General features: G+C 39.6%; 1 long non-coding RNA gene across 5 annotated transcripts in view; it reads left to right on the forward strand.

Moving 5' to 3' along the window:
* The window catches only part of LOC146435577 (uncharacterized), a 358,567-nt gene that overhangs the window by 71,806 nt on the left and 269,533 nt on the right, over positions 1–17,228 (forward strand). For all 5 annotated transcript variants that reach the window (XR_014853012.1, XR_014853020.1, XR_014853013.1 and 2 more), the window contains exon 2: positions 4,535–4,598. This is a non-coding gene — a long non-coding RNA (uncharacterized LOC146435577). The remainder of the gene's footprint in view (positions 1–4,534; positions 4,599–17,228) is intronic.

Here is a 17,228-nt window from a genome sequence, read left to right on the forward strand (position 1 = left end):
ATGGAACTCATTTTAAAAATAGCCTCATAAACAACTGGGCTAGAGACCATGGCATTGAGTGGGTGTACCACATTCCCTATCATGCACCAGCCGCTGGCAAAGTGGAACGGTATAATGGATTCTTAAAAACCACCCTAAAGGCATTGGGTGGGGGAACTTACAAGAATTGGGAGCGACATTTAGCAGAGGCCACCTGGTTAGTCAATACCCGAGGCTCCATCAACCGAGCAGGTCCTGCCCAATCTGAGCTTCTACATACAGTGGATGGAGATAAGGTCCCAGCAGTACATGCCAGAGGCTTGTTAGGGAAAACTGTCTGGATTGATTCTGCCTCACATAAAGACAAACCCATCCGTGGGGTTGTCTTTGCCCAGGGACCAGGGTGTACTTGGTGGATAATGCAGGAAGATGGAAAAACACAATGTGTCCCTCAGGGAAATTTAATTTTGGGTGAAGGCCACATGTAAGGTTGGGATGGCAACATACCACCGTTCACCGTTCGTGACATTATTTGTACATAGTTATGTGTATATATGTATATATGTATATATGTATATATGTGTATATATATATGTGTGTGTTTGAAGTTGGAAGATGTTAAGGTGGGCCTTAAGCCAACGCTATGGAATAAGGGGTGGAATGTCTTGGATTGATGATATGATAATCCTTTATCCCCTATCGTTGGCTTATATGCCCAAGAAAGAAAAAAAATGTGTGGTCCTGTCTCTTTAACTGCACCCAGCCGCAGAGAGAAAACGCGGGTTTTTTTGAAAACATTTTCCCCAAGCCTCGCTCCGGGGGAGGATTCGTGGCCCGGCAGAGACTGCGTGCTGGACGGGGGGTCGGAGTGAGCTCTGTTCCCGTTTTTTCCATTCTTCTTCTTTTTTCCTCGTTTGGACCCCTTCTCTTCGATCTGCTTTGCCACCCGGAGACCCAGGAGGGCCAGAGGACAGCAGAGCTCTCCAGGGAGCTCCACCCGGCCCCCGGTGGGGGGCGAGGAGGAGAGGGACTGCGTCTGAGAAAAGGACTTTTTAATCAGGTTGAATAACTGCCTTTCACCTTGTTTCTCCCCTTCCCCTGTGCCTTGTAGGGCACTCTGCGTGGTTTTGTTAAATAAATAGTTTTTTCTTCACTTTCATCTGAGAGGTTCTGTTGTGGGTGGGGGAGGGGGTGTCGGGGCCCTTTGCTCTCGGAGGAGAGAGAGCCTTATCATTAACCCGGGACAGGTGTTAATATTAGATTTTAGGGCTCCCATTTTTAAAAGGTTGCTCAGAGGGTTCTCATGTGATTCCAGAACAACAGTTTGCAGAAGGTAAGAATTCTGTATTAAATTTGTCTAAATAAGCATGGATGGAGGGGGCTGCTAAAACAAGACTGATGGTCTATTTGCACTTCCTTCAGTCCATTCCTAACTTTCAGATAGATTCAGCAGAATCTTCAGAAAGAAATGAATAAGAAAAATAATTGTGTGAAGATGCAGAAGTTAAACACTCTAGAAAAAAAAATAGAAAGTGAATTAATTGGGTGTTATTTTATCAAAAAGAAAAATACCAGGCAAAGTGAAACAAAGTAATTTGGTTTTGGTGCTAGTGTAGTGAGCGTCCAAAGGAGAGCTGCAGAATAGGAAATAAGTTTTGTACATGGAGAGAAATATGATGCATTGGGGGTAAATGAAGTGTGACTAAATAAAAAAGTGAAGTTAAGGTATTGAAACACCAAGGTGAAGTATGGAGGAAGTAAGAATATGGATGGCAAAATAAACATCTGGTCTGGGTTTCATACTGATGCTGAGGAGCAAAGTGACTGCAGGTACTTTGTGGCTTCTGTGCTGTATCTTCAGCATGGGAGGGCAGCATGGTAAACTGAACTGCAGTGTTAATTATGTTATAGGAGTGGCAGGAGGTCAATAATATGTGTAATATGAGCATTTGTGACAAATCAATTGTATAATGAAAGCAATTATAACATCATTAGAAGTCTGATAACCCAATAACTTTGTGATAATTACTTCTCAGTTACAGCAAGTAATTTACCACAGGACATGCTGAAATATTAGATATGAACACTAATAGGTGTAGTCACATTGGAGGCATAGGTGCCATTCAACTCCAAGTTTGAATCCCAGCATTTGTTTGAACATTTTTGACAAGCAAGGCCTGGGTTTGGAATGGTAGTTATGCATATATATGGGTCTTTGGTTCCCTATATAACTTGAGAAATATAAATTTATTGTGTCCTTAAATAGAAATATGATGGGGGTTGTTCTGATTTTTGAGTTTCCTTTTTTTTTGGTTTTTTTTGGTTTTATTGTTAGATCAGCATGTCCACTAGGTCAGGGAAGAGTTGTGAAGAAGTGCTTGAGGACAGAGGGTGAGAGTGAGAGTCTGCTTTTTTGAGAGCAACTAGCAAGGGCACTGGGTTATAGCCGACATGAATATTGCACCACATTTCAGTTCTGAAAAGTGACTTACATCTCTAATTAACTTCTGAATGCACCCCTCACTTCCATTTATTTAACCTGTGTAGCTGAATAAACTGGTTCCTGGAAGCTATGCTTGTGAAGCAGATACTGGGTTATCCTCTAAAATGAATAGAATCATAGAATGGTTTGGGTTGGTAGGGCCCTGCAAGATGGTCCGGTTCCAAGCCCCTGCCATGGCAGGGACACCTTCCACTAGACAAGGTTGCTCCAAGCCCCTGGATGCTTCCAGGGATGAGGAAGCCAAAGCTTCTCTGGGCAACCTGTGGCAGTAAATATGATATGATTTATTGTTTATGAACTGTTCTGTTTGAATATAGGACAGCCATTATTTTTCAGAACAGTTTCTATGCCAAACTTTTGGTGATCATAAGAGAAATTTAAATTTTAGTTATCCAAATGTATTACTTTCTTTCCTAGTAAGTGTTTTCTATTGTATCTATCAGGGTTGAGTTTGGAATTTATGAGGATATGATGCTTAAAAAAAAAAAGTATGTGGAGAACAATTTGCCAGCATTATTTCTGAACCTGGTGAGGGAAATCATTGTGACTGCAAATGGCTTCTTATTCACTGCAATTACTCTGCTGGCACTTGATCTCAAGGTTGCACATAGGTTATGTTTTTGCTTGGTGCTTAGTTTTGCAAATGGTTGTTTTGGAGATGCTTAAAATGCTGATCATGGCTGCCTTCAAACTAGAGATTTAAAAGGAAAGTTTGATAGTAAGAGAGCAAAGTAATTTTGGAATTACAGCAACAGCTTAAGAATTAAGTAACAGAATTTTGACTTATGGTGAGTTTTAGTTGTCTTCAGCTGAGTTTGTTGTATCTTTTTTTTAAATAAATTTCCCAGTCTTCAGGAACATGTTGGAGAGAATGAATTTCTGGTTGTCACTGATGCTGGCACATTGTTTGGAGTGTCATGACACAGGGATGTTTAATTTCATTCCTCACCTTAGAGAGGAACTTGGATCCATCAAAATGATTCCTATCACCATGGCAACATGTTAATCCCTTTGTATGACTAGCATGCTTTCCCTTGTTACCTGAAGGAAGAACATTAGAACAATTAGATGAGTGCATACATGTAGCCATTTAACATGAAAAACGTTAAAGAGCTGAAGTTCTTCTGTAAGAAGACAAAAAGAAATAAGCAAGACCAAAACATGTTGGAGCTCTTCCTGGTGTCCTGCGCACCAGCAGTTCAGAAAGATTCTTTCTCTGAGCGTTAGGTGTGCCAAAGTGTTTGCTTGTGTTTATGGTTAGAAGTGTTAAAGTGTAAGCTGCTCTCGGTGCTGCTGGTATTTGTTCTTGTACATTCATGGCGCACCTTGCCTCTTGCTTACTTTTTCCTCAGTCTTATCTCCAGATTTTACTGTTATTTTTTCCCATTAGGTAGCTAATTGCAAAAAGTAAATTATTAAAAGCCTGCAGAGCCTGCAGGAACCCATTAAAAACCCTGCTCCCCTGATGAGGATTTTCTGCTTTAACTTTCAACTGAGATTTGTTACTTAATCAGTTTTTAATTTGATTAGCATGTGATACGTGTTGACTTTGTTTCATTTCAGGTTCTGTGTCAACATTTCAGGAAGTACCAGGTCTAATTTATCTACGTAGAATTCTAACTACATCAACCAATTTTCTTCTTAATATGAACTTTTAATCTTATCAAGTTAGTTGAGATGCTTTTCCTGTAAATACATCCTGGTTGGCATTAATTATATTACCATACTTCAATTCTTTGTTTGTGAAGATATAACTAGATTGTAATATACTCATGTAAATTTTTCCATAGGGTGGAAAAGTAATGAAGTTTAGATTTCTGCAAATAATTCTGTTGCAGTCTTTTACAAGCTGGTTCAGATTTGGAGTACAGGTATTTTGTTTCCTTTTTTTTTTGGGGGGGAGCCATCTTTTGTCACTGAATCAAATGTCTTACTGCTAAAAGTATAGCACTGCCCACTTGGAATAGTGTACTTAGCATTATGTGAGATTGGGATTGGCAGAGGGCATGAATGGGACCTTTTTTTCAATAGTAAAAATCTTTGGTTTTACAGGTGGTAGAAGATTTTTCACAGACGTTGCAGGCTGCTGTTGGAACTTCAAGTGCTTACAAATGGGGTAAGAGACTTGTCTTGCCTTCTTTTTTGGTACTGTAGATGTGAAAAGTTTGTTTAGACAAAAATGTATATGTGGTAGTACTAAACTGAGAAATGTTTACTTTGTTTCCCAAGTTCTGTGGCAGCAGATTTGAAATAGATAAGCTACATCCTTGATATTTATCCTCACCTATAGCACTGAATAAATTAAACTAAAAATTTGGGAGTAGCTTCTGGTTATCCAAAATTTACGTTATGTCTGTCCTCGTGTCCCCCTGAAGCCCCTACCCCCTGAAATGTCTGTGTGCTTTTGCTTACCTGCTCTAGAACTAGTCAGAAATTGTTTTATGTATGTCTCTGATATGAGACAACCTTTTACATTAATCAATGTGTTAGAACTGTAGTGAATTTTTGAGTGTAAAGCACTACTTGGATGAAAAAAAGAGAACCATACTTAAAAGTAGCTGACTGTGTAAAGCAGTGTAGCTGGAATTTGAAGGTACTTTAGCCAGTAGATTTCAATCTTCCTGGCTGGCATTAATGAAGTTAGTGGAAAGAGCATGGGTGCTCTTTAAAATGCTTTCAGGGAAAACTGCCTTTTGAAGGCCCCTGGGTCAGTTTCACATTTGAACCATTTCATATTGATTTTCTCCTAATATTTTTAAGGAACTCAAGGGTACAGTGCCACTGTGTTTTTTGTGATTGTTTCAGGTATGTAAACAGTACTTTGCCAGAAAGTGATGTGAACACAGAGCTTTCAATAGGAAACCTAATAGAAGCTCATGCTCAAATACTCCTTTCCTGTGTGTAGTGGTTGTTTCTCTTCACTGTTGGGTGTTTCCAAGTAGTTAATTTGCCCGAAGTGTTAATTGTAACCTTGGTCACTTAGGCTAATGTCCAATAGTGGGAAGGGGATATTGAGATCCTTCTTCCTCCCCCTCCAGCTGGAGAGGTCTGTTTTGTGTAGGTTGCTTTTGTTAAACTGTACTTAAAGCTAGGGATCAGCTCACAGCAAAGGAGTGCTGCACATCCTCCCGTGCATCCTCTGGTAGCAGTGCTGCCAACAGTGAAGGACAAATTGCTGTACACTGTGTACCACATGATTTCTCTCTCAGAGAGGATTTCTGTACTACTTCTATCTTCCCAGATGTTAAAAGTCACATTTGCATCAATTGTTTATTATCTAATTCCTGGTATTTCTGGTTTTATAATGTCAACATAGGCACTTGATTCTATAAGCTGAAGCTGGCGTTAGTAGTTCAATTATATGTAATATTAACTCAAATACTTATTACTGTAATATGGTTCTATGTTTTGATTTTATTGCTAGTCCATCTTTCAGGCTGTCTTTTTAGTGACTACAGACTAATTTACTATACGCTCGCCTCGCACTGCTATTGGATTTCAAAAGACAACACAGCAGGGAAAACTATTGCAAAAATAAAGCATTTATGTTTTGAATTAAATGAAAGTGGTAGGAAACGTGAGGCTTTTAGGTTAAGAATATGTAATTAAGGCTGCATGAATTTTTAAAATTCCTTCAAGTTCTACATCCAGTGTGTGTGAACAGTGACTTAAGTGAACCACCTGCCCTCTACCCCTTCTCCCCTCTGTAGGAGCACTCTACCCTCTCTTCAGCACTTCTTACCTTGAGCTTTCAGGCATTTATTTGCTTGGAACGGAAACAGCCACTACGACTTTCAGAAATTGTTTTTGGAGAAAATGACAGGAGCCTTTTTGAATGGTTTTAAAAAATCAGTTGTATTCTATTTCTACATTCTACTTCAAAATTCACTTCATTTAAACACAAGTGAGTAGTGGGAGTTCTCTGCTTTCAAAATGCTTTTCCATTACTTTTCTGTTCAAGAGAAACAGTATGTGGACCTCAAGTAAGGGCAGGGTAAGGTTTGAAATGAGAGGCCAAACATGCAGCTTTAATAGAACCACAGAATGGTGTAGACTCTAAAGCCTGTCCAGAAGTTGTTGCATCTAATTCTGCACTCACATGCAAGCCAGTTTATAACGTTGCTCAGTGAAGTCATTGTTCAGCTTGAAGATTGATGTTTCTTTGGGTTTGTGGCTTCATTGTTTGTGTTTGTTTGCTTTTTGACATGGGATTAATTGTAAGCAAAATTGTTTAGGAACAAGAATTATGTTTGAGTTGGAGAAACCTGCTTATTTTTTGGAACCAAAGAGTTTATCATCCAGCTTTTGTCACAATACTCAACCGTAACCTAAGGGAGCTGTGCCATCCCATCTGCCATCCTGACCGAGGGACAGCCAGCCCTTTGTTTGGAGCTTGTCTCCTCTTTCATCACCCATAGAATCTGAAGAGTACTGAGCAGTCCTTAAGCTTGTGCATTGCAATCAGACAACATCCAAATGTCTTATCAGGAGTTCTCATGCATTTTTCTCACTCTGATCTAGTTCACTTGGAGTTGTTTCATAGTTACTATAGCAACCACTTTATGCTACACTGACATTTTATTATATGAAGTATACTGTTAAATACTTGGTGTGGTGTATTTCAGGATCGAAAGTTAGGTGATGTAATATACATAAATGTTAAAGCATAGTTTTAGATGACCTTTACTCACACCATCCTCTGTTCAAACAATACTTCGTGACATTTAGGTGAAGAAATCCCAATATCCCGCAGTTTTTACTGGAAGCTAATGGCTGGGTAAGAGGGACCACTCTCCCCATACATTTCAAGGTATACAAATCTGCTGTGAGAGGTGTGCACCATCAGTTTGGACAAGGGAAAGAAATATAATGTTGCTGTTTCTCATCCTCACTGTCTACTGTACCCTTCTTATTTCCTTAGTAATTATCATATGGTCCCCAGTTTTTTTCTGGATGATTTAGAGTGATACGGTGGCTTGTGTTGTACCCCTCAAAGAAAATGTGACCAGGAAAGTATAGAATCTAGTTGTGGAGTTCAAGGAGAGTGACAGAAGATGATGTGACCAGTATTCTATTAAAGGAAGGCTTTTACAGCTACTTTGGTTGCTCTACTGTAATTAATAGCAGGGAGCCAAAGGATGTTCTCTTTAACAAACTGATTTAGGGTAATTGGGCAATGTACAACCTCAGTTTTAAGAATGTCAATTTAGGAACATAGTTAGGGTCAATAGGAGCTGTATCTTGCACTTCCAGAAATCAGGTCTGTCAACTTTATTCAGTGCAGTAACTTAGTCTAGCTAATGTCAAGACAACAGTTTTGTTCATCTAGAAAAAAACAGAATTTATTTCTGGCTCCAAGTCTTTTGGCTGGATTGTCCAGTCTTGCCTGTGAAAGTGATGAATTTTTATTAGTAGCAGAATTCACAGTTTGCCTTCATGCTGCTAAAATTTGTTTTCGTATTTGCAGTAAATTCTACAAAATTGAAGTACATATGGGGCAAAGGAAGTGCTGCAGCTAACCTGAATGCAGAACTTCTTCATCTTTTGAGCTGTGAATTGCAGAAAGTAAGTCCTTGCCATGGGCAGACAGAGAGAGACAGAATTTGTTATACTGATATCGGTAAAGAAGAAACAATTCTAAATGCATTTGGTTTAAGAAACCAGTGGCAAGACTGTTGGCTGAAAAGTTATGGTCTTGCCATGCATTTCAGTATTTCTGATATGGTAGCGTAAGACTTACCTGGTTAACATTGGCGTGTGTGAGCAGGAATCTTGACCTACGAGCTGGAGAATGAATTATTCATAACTGAGGAGAAGCAGCAAAGGAGTAAGTTCAGCCAGAGGTGAGTGAAAATGTGGCCTATTAGGAAGGGAAGTCTAGGTGGGGGTTCTGTTCTTGTCCTGCTCTGTGACCTTGGACAAGTAACTTTGTCTCCAGCTTCTTCCATTATTTTTCTTACCATATGCTAGTCTTGGCTATTTAGCCCGTGATCTCTCTGAGGCGAGGATTGTGTCTTGCCACAGGGGCCCTGATCTTAGTTGAGGCTTCAGTATATGCCTGCAAAACAGGGAAGAACTAGCCCAGTTTGGAAGCTGAGAGAAATAAATAGATAATTACAGCAGTAGTTTATCCTTCATTCTTGGAGTAGTTCATGTGCATACCTACCATTGACATGGGAAAATGAATGCCAGTTGTAGTTGTGACTCAATGGACTTCCTAAAATTGTGATAATGTATTTCTTTTAAAGAGTCATTCTGGCAACCTGACAAAGTACCATTTAGCTCTAATGATCAGTTTGATGCTCGTTCTGTGCAATAAAGTTGTTGTTTGCTTTGAGAAGACTGAAGTTGCAGTTGTTTAGACTAGCGTAAATTAAAGACTTGAAGCGCAGAGGGACACAACAGGGTGATGAGAGGTTACTGTTTTCAAGCTTCTTGCTGACTTTAGAGATTTGCACCATTCTCTTTCTGCCATATATGGTTTTTTTCATACTGTATTTTTGCATGTCATCTGTTGTCCTGTTAGAATTTTGAGCTGTCTGCTCCCATATGGACTCCTTGTGCACCTTTCCTATTGAATTCTTTACACAGCAGAGTTCTTCCATACTGATTTCTGTCAGTATTCTCCACATTCTAGTGTCTCAGAAAAATGCAGCTGTTGAACACATGTTGCAAATAAACTGTGTTGTATTTACATATTCAGGGATTCATTCAGGAAAACAACTAAAAGTCTTTTGTGTGTTACATCTTAACAGAATAAGGATGGATTCTAGCAAGAGCTCTTCAGAAGCAATTAACTAAAGTTTTTTAAAATCTGTGTCATACATGAAACCCTGACCAAACAAAACCAACCAGATCTAACTCCTCTGAATCTCTGTCTCCTGTGTGGAAAGCTTCCTTTTAACTGATGCTTGGCTCTCTGTCTGTATATAAACTGTAAGGAAGTTAGAGTGAAGGTTTCTTTTCCCCTCCTTTTAGGAGGGTGAAAAAGCACACCAACTATGTTTTTTTCAAACTCCTTTACTACTGTGTTTCTGTTGTCACTTTATTTGTGCAAATGTGTATACACAAGAAATCTTTAGAACTCTGTATTCTGAACTCCACTCGAGGGAAAAGAGAGAATAATTAATCATCACTTCAGGATAGAGAAGGACTGTGCATGAAAACACACCTCTGCTAGAACTGGACTGTGTGACAAAACCAGAAAACTGGAGATCTGGGTTATATGTTTTTCTGAGGAATTTCTGTAATTTTGTGAGAAAGCTAAAATCCTCATTTTCAGAAAAAGCAGTTAGCTTAGCTCTTAATGGAGTAGCTGTGTATGTTTGTGGAGTTAGGAACACACTGGGGAGCAGGCTGACTACTGTTATCTACGAGTCTTATATTTAAATATATAGCATTCAAGTCAGATACAGGGATAAATTCAGGTGTCTACAGTACACTAGTCCAATTCTTTCCATATTCCCCAGAGAAACAACTTTCTTTTACAGTAGTTTCCTGCCATTTCTATAGTACTATTAGATTCATATTTCTCCTGAGTGAAGAAAATTTATTGGTGTAATTTTTTCGTATACACTTAATACCAAAATACCAATTCCTGTTGCAGAATGAAGTCTTAGTACATTCTTTTTGTGCATTGCTTCTTGCCAGCTGTGCCAGAAGATAAACTTATCTTAACTGTCTGTCCATACAGTTAATAGTGTTTCCAGTGTTTGGAAAATACAGCTAGGAAAGTGAAACAAACAGGTAGAAAAAGGGCAAGTTACATAATTCTAAGATGCAACTGACTTGAAATTTAATTTGTTTAAGGGTGTTTATTCAGAGTAATCTTGGTACTTTAAAAAGATGGACGTGTTATGTGATGAAAGAACTAGAACCTGTTAAAAATCTAAAACAATGTCAAAACCCATATTTGAGCTTTAGTTACCATCTTTTTATGGATGGAACGCAGGCTGGAAGTGAGTTGAGATAGCTTGGGTCTGACCTCTTGGACTTTGTGGAACACACGTTATAGCAAGAATTTAGACTGTGGTATGTGTCAGTGTATTTCTGTGCTCAGCCACCTGTTACTATTGAGTGCTTTCTCTAAGTTGTTCTGGTCCTTCTCTGATAGTATCTACAGATCTGTTTTTAAAGCTGATTAGTAGAAAGGCAACTTGGTAGTTTTCCTTTCAAAACTGTGCTACATTCGAGTGCAGCAGGTGGGGCAATTTGATTTCCACATGGATTTGGACATCTCTATAGTTGTTGTTGTCTGCCAGCAGTTGTTTAGGAGAGAGTTACGTTTCCCTGTCACATGGAAGGTGGGTGGAGTGGTGTTACACAAGTTATTTAGAATGAAAAAACTGCCCATAGGACATGAGAATTCTGCGAGGTATCGGGGCTATTCTTTCAGGCTTAGCAACCTGCACTATAGTTGCTTGTTTTCAGTTTGGGCTATCTATCCCCTGATCTAAACTGAACTAATGCTGAGTAAATCCACAGAGCTCCTCATGAGGCTTACTCCATTTTGGCTTGAGAAATTAATTTTTCAGTATCAATATTCTTAAATTACTTTTACAAGCTTTTTTATAAAATCCAGTTACATCCATGTCGTTCAGGTTGTCACTGTTTCTCACAGGTTATTGCCTAGGAAGAACTTTTTCCCATTTTTCTCACAAAAGAATTTGTGTTTCTGTGTGTTGGGCCTGACTGGTTATGTGAAGATTAGAATTTCTCATCCAATTGGAAGTAGGAATTTTCAACTAAATTGTCCACTTAGGCATGAGGAAAATGTAGCCAGAGTGGAGATCAGACTCTACTCTGCTTAGTGTATGCTAATGTATTCTTCTCAGTATAGTCTTTTACCTTGCCTAAATAAACTTCTAAATGCATATTTCTCTCAAGGTGCTCATAGAAGTTTATGTTAGTCTGCAGTGTGCAGCAATTCCCAGAAAAATAATACCAGAAGAAGTCACAGTGAATTGTGTTGTCATAAAAGCTAGAATCACTTATTTCTCTTTACAATTTAAAGCATTGCACAAGACTCTCCTGGGTAGAAATAACATCTACAGCTAGCCTGATTTGTTACTAAAAGTAACAACACACAAAAAAATACTGCCTTTTATAACTTCAAATTGAATGTATACCTTATTACCAGAGTAGGAGGAATGCATTTTACTGTAGTTCTTATGGCATTGTCCATCAGGAGGAAAAGAAGAAAAAAAAAAAAGCTGTCACGCAATCGTAGAATATCCTGCATCATAAACGTTTGGTAATGAATTTAGAATTCAGTGAAAAATCACTTCAGACGGTTCAATTAAAAGCAGTTGTTACTGAGGCTGAGTGTGTGATGCAGCTTTTCAAAATCAGTCTTTTAAAATTCTGCCTGTTTGGACATTTTTGTCTGACTTTGTGGCTTCTTTGTCTCTGTGAACAGCTTTAATTTTCTCTTGGTAAAGGACATGAAAATATAAGTCAGCCAAAAGTTACATGAATTAAGAAAAGTTCTGCAGCCCATGGTGTCTGGATGGGTGTGTTTGTGCTTGTGCCAAAGCAGTAATGCTTCACACTGGGGTGTGAAAAGTGTCTGAAGTAGAGCAGCCAGGGTGGGGCTGAGGTTGTCCCATTGCGTATCTGTTCATAAAAGTGAAGTGCAAGGAGAAGCAGAGGCTATGGGGATTACACTCTGTAGTGCTCCAGGTTCCAGGCAGTAGGGTAGTTCTTCTACCCAGTTGCATAAAATCCTAAATGCTGTTCCGGGTAAAAGTCCATCAGTATTTAAAGTGTCAAAGTCTCCTTGATGTGAAGGGAGATGAGCGTTAGCTCAGGGGGTAAAAGCTGATGTAAAAGGATCAGAGGGGAGTGGAAGCTGTTACCTGGCAGCACTTTGCTGTTTCACAGAGAATGGAGAGCAGGATCTACCTGCATTGGAGACCTGAGTCGTCCACAGGTAGCCCTGGTTGGATCCAGTAGTTATGGTTTAAACTGCTACCTCAGGTAACTACTGTGCTATTGCACCCTTGTGCTCAGGGGTGCTGCTCCTGCAGTGATGAGATGAGAGCTGCATTGCAGCCTGGATTCCCTCAGGATCCTGTGAGCTCTCAGCCACTTCAGCAGCAGCTGAGGCACATGCTCATGCTTTCTTCAACCGCTACTGCTCTGGGGCTGTAGTTCGGGCAGAGAGGTGGAGCAGCAGCAGTTGAAACTTCCACAAAGGTTTGGTTGTGGTGGTGTTGTGCGAGAGTGAGAAACCTTCAATTAATTTACCATCCTAATTGGTCTGAATTAATCCAGAGTGCAACTCCATTAGCTTCAGCTGACCTTGTGACATCATTAAAATGATGGAAGGGATATTTCCCTAATGCAGCCAAGAGTTAGTTAAAGGACTCATACTAATTCTTGCATAATGAAGCTGAAAATCTACGTATACCTTACTTTCTATTTTGTAAATACATTCTCTTAAATAAAGGAGGGACTAATTTACCCTGCAGCCCTGGGCTTCTACTGGTATCAAGCTCATCCATTTGCAAAAAGATACTAAATGCAGTTTATGTAGATAAGGAGAAAAGGAAGATGAATTGGAGGGATGGCATAGGGTCTCAAACAGAGCTCAAAAACTAGTAATATTTTAATGGCAAACTAAAAAGTGGGTGCATTGACCTGTTTGGAGTAGACAAAAAATGATGTTTTGCCCGAATGAGAATGAGTTTTCTGTTTACCCTCAGCTGCAAAGACTGTGCAAAGGTGAATTGTTTATGTAGAATTTTGAAAGGGTTTTGGAACTACTGTTCCTAGCAAAAGGAAAGCCTGATTTGCTTCTTATTGAGAGCACATTCACCTTTGTCTGTCCTATGCTGAAAAGCAAGATAACCTGGTGTGTGTTTGAGTCTGGACTTCCTTGCATTTGTCCGTATTATTTTTCACTTCAAGAAATACTCCTGCAGCATGGTTGTATTTAAGTTCCCAATGGTCTTGAGTTATACTTGTGCTAGGACTTTGTTTTGTTTTGTTTTATATTCTTCTTTCTTTTAAAAGTGGTTTACTCAGTTGATAGCTTTGATGAGTGCTGCTCAACATGTGTGCCTTGGAAACTGCTCCTTTTTTTTCCAGGAGTGCTAGTTGTGCTGGCGCAAGATGCAACTTCTATGTAAGACACTTTCTGTCTTTGTGTTTTCTCTACTACAGCTGTTGTAAAATATGCTGCAGCAACATGTTTTGGTGCTGTTGCTACTAGAATCAGTTTACAGAATGAATCGTGTCATTTGCCATTGTTTTTTCAGTTAATCTCTTTTTCTAAAATGATCTGACATATGATGAACCTGAATCCTATATCAAGATTCTAAATGGTGAATCTGTATCAGTTTCACTGAGTTTAGTGAAAAAATACTGAGTCACCTGAAGAGTAGTTTGAGCCATGGTCATTGCATTAAGCATCCTTTCGGTTTGGTGATTAGTTTCCTGATCTCATCCTTCAGGTCTGTCTTTCTTTGTAAGTACCTGCCTGACGTTGTGACTGCTTACAGACCTGGAGCAAAGACTTTTTCAAAGAGACATAAGAAACAACTTTTGAAGTGGCTCTTTCCAGAATAATAGCACAGTTGGGTATTCTTTTTCTTGACCTTGCAGACCTCAGTGCTAGCTTAGCTGTATAGGATTGAATGCAGCAAAAGCAGGAGAAACAGTAAATGGGATTTTGCCAGAGGCGAGCAGTCTTTTTCAAGAGGATCTGAGGGCAGGCTCAGTCACTGTAGGTGGTGATGTTAGTGAAACCAGAGGTTAGTGGGTCTCCACTAACTGCTGTATAGAGGGTGTTTCTTTTGAGCTGTCACAGCCTCAGACAGTTCTGTCCAGAATCTGTGAGTTAGCCATAAAACTCTGTTTGACTAATCCAATTCCAGGATGGGCATATTTTTGTTCTGTTTTCTCCCCACCCAGAGATCTGGATGATTGGAATACCTCACCTTAATCATAAAATTCAAGAAGTATCAGGGAGCAAGGCAGTGTTGCTACTCTGTTAACTCCAGACTAGCCACCATGGGTGAATCCTGTATGTTTGTCTGTGCCCAAAGCAACTTGGTAAACTCCTGATTCAGGACTTCGGATGTCAAGGATGTGCCACCACTATGTGCTTTAAAGGCAGATTGTTGTTTTGCCCCCATCCATCTTGAGGCAGTGGAACCAGTTGGCTTTGCAGGAGCACAAGGGTGCTTCTAAGGTAAGACTTACTACTTATTTTTTCTTGGCATCTCAAAGAGGATGTTATGTTTGGTGCTTGTCATAGCCCCGTTCCTGGCTTTGCTGAAAATGTACTTAGAGTGCTTCTTGAGGATAGCTTGTCCCGTGGTTTGTGGTTGGTTTGTGTCCTTTCAGGGAATGTGGAGAGCCTTTTATTCTGAGTAAGCAATAGTTTCTTGCACAGCATGCCCTAAAAGTGGCAAGAGCAGCATAGCAGTCTGGAGAAAGACTAGGGCATTGAAGAAGGAAGACAGAAGTCTGCTGGGAGGGTTGTCGTTCATTAGTTCCACTTGCAATTGAGAGAGAGAAGTAACATTGAGTAAAGACCTGTCTCTCCTTCTTCCCTCTCTTAACTGCTTCTGTCCAAATAATAATGAAAAAACAACTATCCTCTTGCTCTATTTTTCACTTTTACTGTTGTTCACAGAAAAAAAAAAATACTGAGTTCAGCATGAAGCCTGCACATATATTTCCATCAGATTTTTTCTGAGATTCTCCCTTTGCTCCACTATGAACTGGCAACACAGAAAATACTTTGGTGGACAATCAAGACTGCTGCTCTTTCTGCCAGTCTGTAAATGCCGTGTGACAACTGGGCATAGATATTTAGATTTTAAATCTGTTTCTCTGAATACGTTGCTTGTCCAGACTGTGTTTCCTGGTTTCTTCTTGCTTATTGTAGATGACATATTTGTCCCTAGAAGCTATGGTCAACTCCTTCTGTGATTTCATTTGTTCTTCTGCAAATGCTTGTTTTATTTATGGCAACAGAATCAAAGCATCAATTACTATAACTGAATAAAAAGTTATTTAGTGCATATAAAGAATGGAGAGCAAACATTTAATAAAAAGAGAAAGACATTGTATTGTTGCATCGTAAGGTCACGGGATAACTCAGTTTGGAAAGGACACCAGAGGACTCTAGTCCATCCTGCTGCTGAAAGTGGCGTGGAGTCTGCAGAACCTCTCAGAGGAACCTGTTGCAGTGCCTGGCTGTTCCAGGGGTGTGTGGGAAGTCTAAACCTCTCTTTCCATCTCCAGTATATTTTGTTACTTAGTAAATTACCTCTCTCTTCAACTTGTTGCTTGTTTTACAAAGTAGTACTGGGGATATGAAATACCATACTATGTTTGTTCTCACTTTGGGGTGCTGGAGATGCTTGGCAGTACAAGGTTTGCTCGCTTAGAGTTTACAGTTGGTTCTTACTGAGACAAGGTAGGCAGTTGTTGAAACCCATCTGGTGGTGTGGTTAGCAGTTGTTGTCCTGCTTTGCTTCTGGGATGGTCACATAAATCTATGGGTGTGTCTGAAAAATTATTCCAGTGAACTGTCCCAGTTCAGAGATAGGGAAATATTTCACTATGAAATTTTGTTCTGTGGCTAACAACATGAGGATAAAGGGAAAAAGAACTCCTCTAAACTGGTTTTTGCTTTCAGTAGAGGGTTGGAAGGAACTTCAGACTGGAGATGTGTAAAGACACTAAAGATAAAAATGAGCTCCATGAGAGGAGTGTAATGTGCAAGATAAAACCATGACTGAGTGCAGCCTCACAGAACAGCTCAGACTGGCAGGCTGGCCAGTTTTGATTGACGTGGGTTTTAGGAATAATGCATCCCTTGAAAGAGGAACTGACTCGGTGAAGTTTTCTTGACCATGCTGAGCAGTTTATTTTCTGAGACTGTGGTAAGAGACAACACTACACAAAACTCAGTTTTGTTTGCAAATACCTGTTGTAATGTAACAAATTCAACTCACAGATCAACTTCCATTTATGGATTCTGATGAGTCTTTTGATGAGAAAGGAGGAGTAAGTTGGAGGTAGTTCTGTGAAGCTGAGTTAGTTACCTCTGTCCCTTCTCAGTATTTCTGTGAGACCCATCAAGATTTAAATCAAGGGGCTCATATAAATGAGGCCTAAAGCAAGAAAAATTTCAGACCAGGTTCCTTGTTACCACTGAGCTGAATTCCTGTTGAAATTCCTACCTTTTTGACTAGAAGTGAATCATTAGTGATAAAATTATCTGAGATACAGCCTAATCAGTATGTAAAATGAGAGAGTATGTTTCTCTCTCTACTAGGTAGATCTAAGATGACATGTTGATCCTAGGAATAATTTGCTTTGAAAGTGTGCACAAAGCAGTGATTGTCGTGCTTGGATGTGTAGCTCATTAAATGGAATAGAAATTTCTTTCCCAAAAAATGAAAGACACCTGTGGAACTGTCAAGGTTAGGACTGTGGAGATGCTGAACACAAACTCACAGTACAACCTGGGTAGTGGGATTCTGAATTACTGGGAATACTTAATATGAGGAAGACATATGTCTGGGTATTGATTTCGTAGTGGTTTGTGCTGCTGTAGAGTCATTCAGAGGGTCTTTGTGCATTTCTACAATAGAATAATCTCTCTTCACCTGAAAGAAGAGCAAGGATGGTATGGAAATAATTCTACTGAAGTAGAATAACAAATGTGTAATCCTAACAGTGTTTTAGCTGAACATTATAGGAACATCTCCCTGTTGCTCTTTGC

Source organism: Lichenostomus cassidix, chromosome 6 (assembly GCF_008360975.1).
Source record: "Lichenostomus cassidix isolate B80296 chromosome 6, HeHo_3.0, whole genome shotgun sequence".
Lineage (NCBI taxonomy): Eukaryota > Metazoa > Chordata > Aves > Passeriformes > Meliphagidae > Lichenostomus > Lichenostomus cassidix.